Source organism: Aegilops tauschii, chromosome 2, assembly GCF_002575655.3.
Source record: "Aegilops tauschii subsp. strangulata cultivar AL8/78 chromosome 2, Aet v6.0, whole genome shotgun sequence".
Lineage (NCBI taxonomy): Eukaryota > Viridiplantae > Streptophyta > Magnoliopsida > Poales > Poaceae > Aegilops > Aegilops tauschii.
The window spans coordinates 413,555,608-413,569,680 of record NC_053036.3 but is presented as its reverse complement, the minus strand read 5'-3'; positions in this window follow the sequence as shown (position 1 = coordinate 413,569,680).

Below are 14,073 nucleotides of genomic sequence, written 5' to 3'. Positions count from 1 at the left end.
TGTGAAATTCATGATTTTACTTGTTGCTCTAAGAACCCTAAAAAATACCTTCCCTACCTATGTGAGCTTAATGATAATGAAATCTTATCTTCTTATGCAAAGGGTGTTTATAGTTACTATGATATCGAACAAATTGAAGAATTTGTTGCTTTTAAGGGTGCTTATGAAGTTGCTTCTTTGATTGAAAAGTATGCTACTACTCTCTACGAATCTGAAAATTTTGACATACTTAAATATTGCTATGAAAACTATGCTCATAATGTCTATGTCAAAGAATTTATTGAGAGGATGACCGTTGCTTTGGAAGAAAATAATGATATGCATGAATCTATAGATAATGATGATTCCAATGATTCGGTTGAAATATCCCTTGATGAACATGATGCTTGCTATTCTTGTGGCCATGATGCCAATATTTATGAAGAAGAATTTGCTATAATTCCTTATGTTAAAAATGAGATCATTGCTATTGCACCCATGCTTGATAGTTCCCTCGATGAAAAGCATGATTTCAGTGATTTTACTATAAATTCTCTTGATGTCAATTGTGCTAATTATATGCAAAACCCTAAGCTTGGGGATGCTAGTTTTGCTATGTCTACTACTTCTTGCAATGATCATGATTGGGGTAATTCTTCTTATGATCTTGAAAATTTATTTAATCCCCATGATGAATATGAGATTGATAATATTGTTTGCAATAATATTGGAAGTGGGTTTGGAAGAGTGTCAACTTTAGATCCCACGTATTTGGAGAATATTCAATCTTATGAATTTTTTGATGAAAGTGGGTTTGGAGAGGTCATGACTTTAGTTAATATTAATCCCACTATTTTGGAAGAGCGTCAACTTTGCATACATGTGGATCATGTTAAGAACTTGTTTTGTGATAGCTATATTGTTGAATTTGCTTATGATCCTACATGTAGTTATTATGAGAGAGGAAAATATCGTTGTAGAAATTTTCATGTTACTAAATTACCTCTCGTTATATTGAGATTGCTATTGTTTCTTTTCGCTTCCTTGCATATGCTAGTTTTTGCTTGCCTTGATAATTTGTTTGCCTATAAAATGCCTATGCATAGGAAGTATGTTAGACTTAGATGTGTTTATCACATGTGCTATGATGCTCTCTTTGTGCTTCAATTCTTGTCTTTCATGTGAGCATCGTTGAAATCTTATGCCTAGCTAGGGGCGTTAAACGATAGCGCTTGTTGGGAGGCAACCCAATTTTATTTTTAGTTTTTTTGCTTTTTGATTCTGTTTAGGAATAGATATTTGTTCTAGCCTCTGGTTAGATGTGTTTTTATGTTTTAATTAGTGTTTGTGCCAAGTTAAACCTATAGGATCTTCTTGGATGATAGTTATTTGATCTTGCTGTAATTTCCAGAAACTTTCTGTTCATGAAAACAATTGTTAAAAATCACCAGAACGTGAGAAAATACTGATTCTAATTTCTGCTGATCAATAAACAAATTGTCTAGGTCTTCCTATTTTGGCTGATTTTTTGGAGTTCCAGAAGTTTGCGTTAGTTACAGATTACTACAGACCATTCTGTTTTTGACAGATTCTGTTTTTCGAGTGTTATTTGCTTATTTTGATGAATCTATGGCTAGTAAAATAGTTTATAAACGATAGAGAAGTTGGAATACAGTAGTTTTAACACCAATATAAATAAAGAATGAGTTCATTACAGTACCTTGAAGTGGTCTTTTGTTTTCTTTCGCTAACGGCGCTCACGAGATTTTCTGTTGAGTTTTGTGTTGTGAAGTTTTCAAGTTTTGGGTGAAAGATTGGATGGATTATGGAACAAGGAGTGGCAAGAGCCTAAGCTTCGGGATGCCCATGGCACCCCCAAGATAATCTAAGGAAACCAAAAAGCCAATGCTTGGGGATGCCCCGGAAGGCATCCCCTCTTTCGTCTACTTCCATCGGTAACTTTACTTGGAGCTATATTTTTATTCACCACATGATATGCGTTTTGCTTGGAGCGTCTTGTATGATTTGGGTCTTCGCTTTTTAGTTTACCACAATCATCCTTGCTGTACACACCTATTGAGAGAGCCATACATAATTTGGAATTTGTTAGAATAATCTATGTGCTTCGCTTATATCTTTTGAGTTATATAGTTTTGCTCTAGTGCTTCACTTATATCTTTTAGAGCACGGTGGTGGATTTGTTTTATAGAAACTATTGATCTCTCAGGCTTCACTTAGATTATTTTGAGAGTCTTAAATAGCATGGTAATTTGTTTACATAATCCTAATATGCTAGGTATTCAAGAATAGTACAAATTCTTATGAGTGTGTTGAATACTATGAGAAGTTTGATGCTTGATAATTGTTTTGAGATATAAAGATGGTGATATTAGAGTCATGCTAGTTGAGTAGTTGTGAATTTGAGAGATACTTGTGTTAAAGTTTGTGATTCCTGCAGCATGCACGTATAGTGAACCGTTATGTGATGAAGTCGGAGCAGAATTTATTTATTGATTGTCTTCCTTATGAGTGGCGGTCGGGGACGAGTGATGGTCTTTTCCTACCTATCTATCCCCCTAGGAGCATGCGCGTAATACTTTGCTTTGATAACTTGTAGATTTTTGCAATAACTATATGAGTTCTTTATGACTAATGTTGAGTCCATGGATTATACGCACTCTTCTTCCTTCCAACAGGAATGGTTCTATATCACAGAAGCCCGCGGCTCCAAGTGGGCAGCCGCTCCAGCCTTTAGATCCGGACCCCCGCTGAGGCTCACATTCTGGACCGACAAGGGTCCGGACTGGGGGTCGGTCCCTGAGGTGCTGCTGTTGCAAAAATGCGTCTAGAACATGATAGCGAAGGACATTACCCTCGCCGACGTAATCCAAGTGATGCTGATCCACCGAGCACTTCCCTACTAGCGGCAGCCTCTCAAGATGTGGGAGTTCAATCCGGAAGGGCCACAGACCCTACAATGGTTCTATGGCACAATGCATAAGGGGATCTGGAAGCTGCTTTTTAAGAAGCAGAAAACGTGACCAAAGTCATCAGACGACACTGGCCTCGACTGCAAACACCCGACCTCTGAGGTAAGTTCTAGAACCTCCGAACACTAGTAGGTTCGTTGCTCCAAAGGAGAAGTATTTGAGTAGTCCATCCCCTAAACAGGTCTAGATCAAGAAGGCGGAGCGGATCCGGTGTCCGGCTCCGCTCCCCGAAGACCCAGCCAATCCTCTACAAATGAGGATGCTGGTCCCGGCGCCATACCAGGCGCCGGTAAAGAAGGACAAGAATAAGAAGAAGAAAGAGGAGGGCACTTCGGAAGCAATGTCCGGAGAAGATGATGCCCAGTCCTCTCACGAGGGCGACAACGACGAAGAGGAGGAGGAAGAAGAAGATCCTCCCCCCAAGGGCAAGAAGAGGACGGCCTCGGAAGACCTGGAGGCCGAAGCCTCCAAGAGGGACAAAATCACTCTCCCCGATGACTCGGAGTCAGACGCCGAGGCCATCCCGAAGCATCGTCACCAGACCAAGCCCCAAGCCGACTCATAAGTAGCCCGGGATTCTTCATACTCACCTAATCTTTATGAAATGCGACGATAACTCTAAGTTCCATCTTTTTAGTCCGGCCCGTAATATCCCCCAGCTATCTTCATCCTCGTGGGATCTGCCGCCGGAGATGATGGAGAGCGAGTCTCCTTCCCCGGCTTCCCCGCCGCCTAGGGCGGATGACCCCGAGGCATCGTCCCATAGGTCCTCCCCGGGCCTTGAAGAGACACGAGGGGGGGGGGGCGACTTAACGGCGCCTGAGGGTAATACCTCGGCTGCCGAAGGACTGAGGGGTACGGCCCCCACGAAGACCGGCGATGGGTGTCGGTGTCAAAACCGGTGGATCTCGGGTAGGGGTCCCAAACTGTGCGTCTAAGGTCGATGGTAACAGGAGACAGGGCACACGATGTTTACCCAGGTTCGGGCCCTCTCTATGGAGGTAATACCCTACTTCCTGCTTGATGGATCTTGATGAATATGAGTATTACAAGAGTTGATCTACCACAAGATTGTAATGGCTAAAACCCTAGAAGTCTAGCATGTATGATTATGATCGCCCCTATGGACTAAACCCTCTGGTTTATATAGACACCGGAGGGGACTAGGGTTGTACAAAGTCGGTTACAGAGAAAGGAATCTTCATATCCGAACGCCAAGCTTGCCTTCCACGCCAAGGAGAGTCCCATCCGGACACGGGTGAGAGACTTCGGTCTTGTATCTTCACAGCCCATCAGTCCGGCCCATGTCCAACATGCCTGACGCCCGAGGACCCCTTAGTCCAGGACTCCCTCAGTAGCCCCCGAACCAGGCTTTCAATGACGATGTGTCCGGCGCGCAGATTGTCTTTGGCATTGCAAGGCGGGTTCCTCCTCTGATGACTTCAAAGAGCTGTATTCGGCCTTCCATTTAATGTCGTAACCATCGTCGTCTGTGCATCCACGGCTTCAGCTTCCATGTGTGGAGCGAATACGAGAGGTCAGGGTATTTTTTGCACATAACACCCCGTCCATGTAAGAGAAGTGTCTATTTAAAGAGATTGGATCTCAGATCCGTCCCACACCACGCGGAAAATCCTCAGAGCTTGCTAGGAGGAACCATTCCAACATGGCTAGCGCTCCCAGTTCTTCCTCCCGTCCCCACGGCTCCAAAAAGGCGATTGGGAGAGATGTTCCGTATCCCACGGTCAGCTGGTGAAGCTGCAAACACAGGGATTCCTTCCCCCCGCGGATCTAGTCCTCGTTCGAGCAGGATTGGCTTCCTTCAACAGCGGGGCTCGGGCTGAGAATTTCCCCAATCCATCCAGGGGGAACGAGTGTGCTTTCTCACCTACTTGCTAAGAGGCGTCGGATTTCCAATCCACTCGTTCCTCCAAGGACTTATGGAGTATTATGGCCTCCAACTGCACAATTTCACTCCTGCCTCCATCCTGCACATCGTGGGTTATGTTGCTCTTTGGGAGCTATTCCTGGGCTGCGAGGCCCATTTTGACTTATGGAGGAAACTATTCTGCCTCGTCCCTTGTAACCAAGAGGGATCAATATTCGAAGTGGGTGGATCCAAGGTATGGCGCGTTGCCGGGACCGGATACCTGTCCGGCACACCGAAGAAGGCGTCCGAAGAGTGGCCTTCCGAGTGGTTCTATATTGAGGACGTCGCCCTTCCTAACCCAGTCCGAATGGGTCTTCCCGAATTTTCAAGCGCTCCGTTGAAGAAACGCCACAGCTGGCGTCCTCGGAGCCTCGAGGAGGAAGATAGCGCGGAAGTCTGCCAATTGATGGGCAAGATAAAGATGCTCGCCTAGTCCGGACTATCAATAGTCGAGGTAATGGCGACCTCCATAGTGCGGGGGGTTCAGCCTCTCCAATACAGAGGGCTTCCCATGTGGCACTATAATGGGGAAGATGACGCCTCCCGCTGCGGTCGGAAGGGTCCGGACACCCCCGCCGCTTTGGCCAAAATATTGGCCGAGCTGTACAAAGGGGAGAAAGAGGAGTTCACTCGTATTAAAAGTCGAGATGGATTTTCCATGTACAATCCTCCTAGCTGGGTGAGTTCTAATCCTACCAGTTCACTCAATCCTCTCCCTGAGTCATTTTTAATGGACATTAACCCATCCATTTGTAATAGGAATGGCAGAAGGTTACCAAGGGGATCCATAGCCCCGCCCCACAGCCAGAGGATCACAACCGGGACCTTGACCCCGGATTCGAAGAGGATCCGGACATATTCGTGGAGCTTGAGGATGGAGTATTCTACCAGACGAGCTATGTTGGCACAGAAGTGGCCATCATCGTCGATTATCCGGGCCTCCTTCCTGCCTCGCATGTAAGTAATCAAGAGACACCTTCTCCGAAAGAGCTTCCTCAATACGCCTCACCCACCGCACTATTCCGTGCTTCAAAGGGGAGGCGCCCGACGTCTCAACGTGCACCAGAGGCATCTCCTAGGAGAGCGGCGCCCGCGCCAAGCAAATCTTCAAAGAGGAAAGCGGACGACAATACGGCAGAGCCTTCAACAAAGAGGTATGGTTTTTTATCATGCCCCCTGGCAGTCACATCAAACTGTGACATTATCCACTGCGTCTTATCAGGAAAAGCGTTCACCAGACTATGTCCAGGGATCTTACCGGCCGCGCCCCCATAAGTCAGGTTCCCGACCCTGCTTCAAATGCGAGGGCTGATACGGCAGTGATGCCGGATTGTCCTTGGAAGAGGAGTCGAATGATGTATCCATCACAAACTCCGAAGTGGAGAGCGCTATGAATCATCGGCGCCGGCGGGCCGCTCTTCTCGGCCCTGGCTTTACAAAAGGGGCATTCAACGCCTTCGGCTCGGCTGCTGCATACATCCGAGCTGCTCGAGATGGGCTTACCAGAGCCACCAACCAGCATTTGAAAGATATGCGGGTAAGTACATGTACACATTTGTACAAATCTGATAATTATATACCAATTGCCCCCGAGACTTGAAGCACTGGATACAACTGATTTAAGGATCATTGCATAACCAGCTGCTCACAAAGAAGAACGACCTGTTGTCTCAAGAGCTGGAAAAGTGTCGGACCCAGCTAGCTGCTGCTACCGCCGAATTGGAGAAATCCAAAAAGGCCTCACCTGGTAATGTTCCCCTCTATCGAGAAAACATAATTATATACCAGTAATATTAATACTTTTTGCACTCCCCACGGCAGGATCATCAGATCAACTGAAGGAGGCCCTGAAAGTCGCGCAAGCGGGTGAACAAGAGGCCAAAAGGCAAATGGCCGCAGGCGATCGTGTGCTGAAACGGGTCAGGGACGAGAAAAATAAGCTGCAGGATTCCAACACCCTGCTGGGCGAAGAACTAAAAGATGTGCGAGCCCAGCTGGCCGACTCCGTGAAGGAGAATAAGAGACTACGAGGCGGCATATTCAGTATGCTTCTCAAACTTGCCTCCCTATAATTCGGCGAGGACAGGAACTGACAGATTTATGTCTGCAGGTATGCTGACTGGCCGTCCTGAAGAGGAAATGTCCGGATCTCAAAGCGACCTGCTACAAGAGCTGTCCCAAATGCATGAGCGAGTTCGGCAAGCAATGCGAAGTGTTGCCAAGGCCTTATGGCCATCCGCCTCCCCTCCAGGAAGTATGGCGGAGCTCGTGGATCTATTCAAAGGAGCACGGCGGCGTATTCAATTATGGAAGATATCAGCCTGCCGAAAAGGTGCGCGAGAGGCCTGGGCCATGGTGAAGACATGGTACACCAAGCTTGATCCAAATCATATGGCCCGGGTCGGGCCTAAAGGGTCAGATGGAAAAGAAATTCCAGTCAGTTTAGTATATGAACAAGTAAGGGTAGCCGCCAAATATTCCCAACAGGATTGTAAGCTAGACAGCCGTTAGACGGCATAGAGGAAGAAGTTTTTGAGTCCAAGTGACTATGTACTTCAATCGAAATAATTGTCTCTAGCCGGATTGTGAAACGATTGTCATGGCAGTCCTTTTCGCTTCGACCTTTGGACCCGAAGGTGCGGAGTGTTTCCGAATACCAAAGCGGCCGAATAGACCGGGGTATGCGTGGAAACCAGGTGTAGGGGTCATAGTTTCTTGAACAGACAAGTTGTATCCAGCTAGCTATGTTATATTACATTGTGATTGTAAGAAACATCTTCCAGAGAGAATAGTTCCATTAAGGGTTCCTTTCCCTGGTTGAACATGCATTAGTGTGCATGCCCGAACTGTGATTGAAAAAATTGCAGTGTATGTGACATCTGGGGGTTCATAGCGCAATGAATGTAACACGTCTTCAATCCTCCGACCGAATATTCCCTTAAGAATGCTAGCTTTCGGCTTCACCCAGTCTGAGGTACACGTCCGGATGACCCGGCAGTAACAATCGCAGAGGTGCTCCCTTTATGCCCTAGCCAAACAAACGAGAACGTAGGGCATAAGCACAGGAGCCAGGCAACCCAGCTTGGCCAAAACATAAGTCATATCGATGCATATAATGGCGAAGAAAAGGTACATATGCTGAAGAGGACACATATGTGTTGAGCTTGATGCTCGTAAAATAATAATAAGCTTCTGTAAAAGAAGCCCCCGAGTATTATGAGCATGTACATTTAAGGATGTGCCCGTCATAGGTGTGCGGTGTAGCCGCACGATAGCTTAAAGCTAGGAGAAAAGTTAAAGAGAGGAAAGAAAGAAAAGAAATAACAGAAACAAAGGGAGAAGGAGACGAACAAAGAGTCCGGCTCTAGGCGTAGAATCTTCGGAGTCTGGAGGCGTTCCACGGGTTCGGCTCTAAGCGGTTGTCCGATGCGTCATGCAGGCCGTATGCTCCTCCAGTGAGAACTTCATCTATGATGAAGGGACCCTCCCACTTGGGCTTGAGTTTGTCCTTTTTCTTCTCTGGTAAGAGTAGAATGAGTTCGCCAACGTTATAAGTCTTGGCCCGCACTTCCCGGGTTTGATATCTGCGTGCCTGATGTTGATAAAATGCGGAATGGGCTTTTGCGACGTCTCGCTCCTCCTCCAGGGCATCTAAGCTGTCAGACGATCAAGCTCGGCCTCTCTCTCTTCATACATGCGCACTCTAGGTGAGTCATGAATAATGTCGCAGGGCAACACAGCCTCTGCGCCGTACACCATGAAGAAAGGTGTATATCCGGTAGTGCGATTGGGCGTGGTCCACAGCCCCTAGAGTACGGAGTCGAGCTCCTCAACCTAGTGCTTGTCTGATTCTTTCAACGACCGCACTAGTCCGGGCTTAATGCCGCTCATAATATGTCACACCCTGCATTTTGTAACATGTCATTTGCATTAATAAAGCATGAAAATTTGGACCAACAAAAACTTTTGCATTATTTGCCTTTTTATTTTGGAGTTGGTTTTCTCTCTGTGATTTTCAAGTGCTCCTTAAAGTCAACTACTCCACTTTATATACTTCATCCCTGCCCCAAACTTCTGCCGAATGATCATGCCATGTGTATAGTGCAATATAGTGTTTTCTTACAAAAATAATTTGGCCAAAAGGTATTTTCAAAAATTTGTTTTCCAAAAAACCCTGAATTGAGGTTTGCACTACAAGTACTTGATTTGGGGTACGAAAAATATTTCAAAGAGTATATTTGAAACCTATTAGATATAGGATTCCCATAAACCACAAAAATATAATTTTAAAAGTTAGTTTCCTATTTTATTTAAAAGATTTTTCTTAAGGCCAGAAATGGTATTTAATAAGGAAAAATTATTTTATTGTTTCAAAGATATTTGACAAAAATCAGGGAAACTCAGTGGACATATATTTTCCATATATACGAGTTTCAACATATGGTCATGTTCAAAATATTGGGCAAAACCCTCCAAAACCATTTCTGTCCATTTCAAGTATTTGAAATATTTCTATAAGAAATATTTTTAGATAAATCCAAGAAAATTCTAGCAAGTCACATATGAATAATGTGATGACATTGCAAAGTTTCAGCTCAATCCAAACTGTTTTGGTTCACAAAAGTGCCCCAAAACCATCTCTGTCCAGATTCAAATTTGAACAACTTTGTACTACCAACTTTCTCTGCTTGACCCCAACTTTTGTGAGCATGTTCACATGACCAAATGAGGCCACTACACCAAGTGGTGCATCAAGGGGAAGTGAATTGCTCAACTAGATCTACACAAGTTCATTTCTGCTAATTTCTAGGGTTTACAAAAGTTGCATTGGCAACTTTGCCCAAATAAGCTCCAAATTGGTGGAAGGCTCTAATTATATGTGTCATTTCACCCTGTGGAGTATCATGACAAATGGAGTTCATATGCTTACCCAAACAACCATCAAACACCTTCTGCCACTTTACCAAAATTCCATTTTGACCTCTTCCACTAATCTCCATGGGCTCAACTTTGTACCACAGCTACTCCTGACCCTCTTCTACCTCCAGTAACTCTCCCTTGGCCTCAGCTCAATGATTGAGGGGTGAAACCTCCTCATTTACCCCTCTGGACAGCCACAGCACCTTTCTCTCTCACCAGAGCCCCTCCAGAGCATCCAAGGCTCTCTCCCCTTTCTTTACTCCCTCCTAGACCTGCTGGACATGCTTGGGGGCGCCCACACTGCTTAGAAAAATGGCATGCCAAGCCATTTGGGCACTCTGGAGTGCGCTACAGTGCGGCCAGGCACTGTAGTCGCCTCCTTCCAACCGCCTCCGGCCACCTCGGGCCTCCCCAGCGCGCCCGACGATGCGCCTTGACGTCTGCGGCATGCCACGCCTCTGTCCCCCTCCTCCTTCTCCCTCCTCTCGCCCCAGCTCGCACGCGCGCCGGCCGCCCGATCGCCCCAGTGAGCGCGCTCGCACGTGCGGAGCCTCTGGCCCCCCTGCTCCCTATCTCTACTCTCCCTTGCTCTGGACCAACCCCACAAACGCCTGAGACACGCCCCGACGAGCCCTCGTGACCCACTTCGACCGCAACAGGCTCGCCGGCGCACACCTCCTCGGTGGACCGCCGCCCGCCTATTTAAGGGCCTCCCCGAGCCCTCCTCTCCTCACCACTCGACCTCTGTAGCTCCAAAACACCCCCCTGAACCACCCACTCCTCTCCAGAAGCACCCGAGCTCGAGATCAAGCTCCGCCACCTCGGGTCGCCGTCGATCTCAGGGTACAGGCCCTCTCCGCCGCTCCTCTTCCTGGAACCGCCGCAGCTCAGTGATCATTTCCCCTTTCCTCCCCACTTCTTTTGCAGCCGGAAACGGCCAGAACCGCCGCCTCCCAAAGCTCTTCCGCCGGTTTCCTCGTCGCCGGCGAAGCCCTACACTCCGGCGACCACCTCCACCTCCACCCGAACGGCGACTCCGCCCTGAGCACGCCGGTGCCCTCGGATCGCCTCGCCGTCGACCACAGCGACGCCATTGAGCTCGGCTCCCTCTCTGGCCCGAGGTTGAAGACGACGGCCGTGGGGCCCGTCGGTGAGCCTCACATTCTGATGGGTGGGCCCCACCCGTCAGGTTTAAAACGCACGCGCGCGCGTACCGGTTCGCCCGTCGGCTGAAGGCGTATTCTGCATTTACGCCTTCGACGTGGTAGCCTCGCGCGGGCTGGATCCTCTCTGGGCCTGCTGCACTGTGGTCCTTCTGGCCCAGTTGCATAGTGCTGCTTCTCCTTTTTCTTTTCCCATAAACTTGCAAAAATTCCTCAGGACTAAATATTAATCCAAATGCAATAATTCTAGCTCCTATTTACTGGTATAACTTTCATTCATGTCCAACCAACTTTTATGTACTGTTCATATTCAAATTCAAATTTGAATATAATTAAACCCCTCTGAAAATCCATTTATTCTATTCTGTTACTCCAAATCCAAAACTAGGAATTTTCCCCTTCTTAGTTTTCATCCTAGTATTTAACAAAAATGAGTTGACATTTTTTGAGCACTTTGGTTTCTGTTTTATTATTGCCTTATTTTTCTCGTTATTATTTTGCGACGATAGATTGTGTTGCTGACGAAGGAGTTGGACCAGAAGACTTTGAAGACCCTGAAGACTTTGCTGAGCCAGGCAAGCAGCCCTTTCACCATGTCTATGAAACCCTTTTTATGCATGTCATATAGCACTTTTATTGCTTGCATCGGAGACCTGATGATGAGGTGACCACATGGGGTGGTTTGCCACCGTTACTTCCTCATTGATACTTGCATGGTGCATGACCCCACCTCCTTATGAGGGTTATGCCGGTGGGAGTAGGTAGGATGCTAGAGTAGTTGCTACGCAAAAAGGGACGGGAATATGCATGGTGATGGAGACAAAGTATATTCAAAAGACTTTTTCGAAAACCTCGTCGGGTGCCACTTATGCCCGAGGGAGATAATGAGATGGGTAACCACTTGATGACGAAGTGGTGTACCGAGGCAAGTGTGTGTGTTGTTTTCGAAAACGGATTAGATTTAAGATTTGTCGACTGTCCCAACCTTACATGCGCAACCACTCTACCCTTATATGGGAAAGGGCATTATTGATTACCTAGGCCGATACTAGCATGGTGCCCGCATTACTAGTGACGGGAGAGTTGTTGCTTTCTCGGGACGGGGTCGTGCCAGGTAGGGCTGCCAAGAACATTTTTATGGGGCACCGGACACACTGTTGGTACCCCGTGCCAGTGGTATGTGATGAATATGGGAGCGAGGCTCCACAATTTTAACTTGTGAAATGTTGGGAACGGGGGTTACTACCAATCGAGTGGACTCTATGTTAGTGTCGTCTTGGGAAAGATAGTGATCGGGTACTTACCCCGGGTACTTGAGGTACCGCGGGTCGTGGATGACATGGAAGTTCCCCGGATCTTGTGGATAAAGTGTGCAACCTCTGCAGAGTGTAAAACTATTCGAATAGCCGTGTCCATGGTCAAGGACAGTTGGGCGGTGCTACTTAAACTACGTCCAGAGTTTTGCAAACCATGTGTGTGTTGATAAAACTTTTTGGGTTAAGTCAGATGGCTTGACACGATGATCAAGTTGGATTGGTGTCCAACTCCGCTTATGTGGATATCTGTAACTTGTTCGTACGGATATCTGTACTCTCATGATGCATACTTTACATGTGGGTAGATCATGTCATTGCACTCAAAACTAGCTTTCTGCAAACTACCTACTTAGTGCTATATCATTGCATTATTGTGCCTTGTTCCAATCATGGGTTGCTTGCGTGTACATTCAAAGTACCCATTGGCTTGCCACTGGTTATTTAATTGGCCAGGCATGGAAGAACAGGAGTTCAAAGAAGAGTTCTTTGGAGACGAACATGCGAACTAGGACGTTTCCCAGTAAGAATGCCTGTAGGGTTAAGGCAGATGGCATGGGTTCTACTTATCGACGAAGATTTCCGCTGCTTAAGTTTATTTGGTATTCAGCCCTTGTGGCTTTATCTATCTAAGACTTGACCATAATGGTCATAATCTGTGTAAGACGATATGTATGGATATAAGACTCTTGTTATTCAGCTTCTGTGTGTTCAGTGAGTATTGATCTCTGGGATCACTGTACACGTGCATTCGGTGATCACAACTTTTGAGTCGGGGTCCCCACAGAGCTGGTATCAGAGCCATCCTGACTGTAGGAAGCCTTAGTTAGCATGGGCGTTAGTTGGGATAAAACCCATTTTGCAAAACCCTCCATACTCCTCTTCTTTTCTAAGCTTACCAAACCCAAGATATATTTCCATATTGACCTCTCCCATTCAACCTTTGTAGATGGCTGCCGTACCCGAAGACTTCCTGACCAATGGATTCCCCGTGCTTCTCGACGATAGCCTCAAGAAGTGTCAGTTTCACTGAGCCCCCATTCTCACCTACCATGAGCATTGGATCAATGACACCGAGACGGAGTATCATGTGGAAGTGATCGTGAAGGCTAATGACTCTCCAACAAGCTGGTTCTTCGAGGGACCCCAGATGGCAACACTGGTTCTTGCCGTCGAGACGGCAATCCTCAAGGCACTCACCCGCCTCCGGGACCTTCTTCCCGAGATGGCGGATGAATTGGCAACCCGCTTTTTGCCTTATCGCAAGGAGGGTGAGGACGAGAGTAGTGCACCAGCTCCACCATTGGAGGAAGGACTTCCACTCCGATTCCAGACCTACTTCAGCCTCTGTGCCGATAGCTTGGCACAACATTTGGCCTCTAAATCAATGGAGCTCCGAAAGGAACTTCATGAGACCAAGGCACTTCTTCTCCAAGCACAAGGGAAGACGGATAGGATCAAGAAGGAAGGTGTGCCCCTGGACAGCCCGCAATCGCATACCGAGGCGGAAGACCCCCAAAGGATGGAGAACCACCACATCAGCACCGCATGAGCGCAAGGGATTACCGCAAGCTCTTCACACCACCAGCAAAGCAACGCCATGTTGAGCTCCTCCACTCCCACACTCCTTCGAGCAATGAAGGAAGTCTGGCTACTAATGACGAGGAGGAAGACCCAGAAGAGCCAGACTACGCGACCGAGCATTCCACCACTTAGGCATCATTCGCAACATGGATATGCCCGTTAGTAACCCCTACGGTAGGATAGGTCGTGTACGC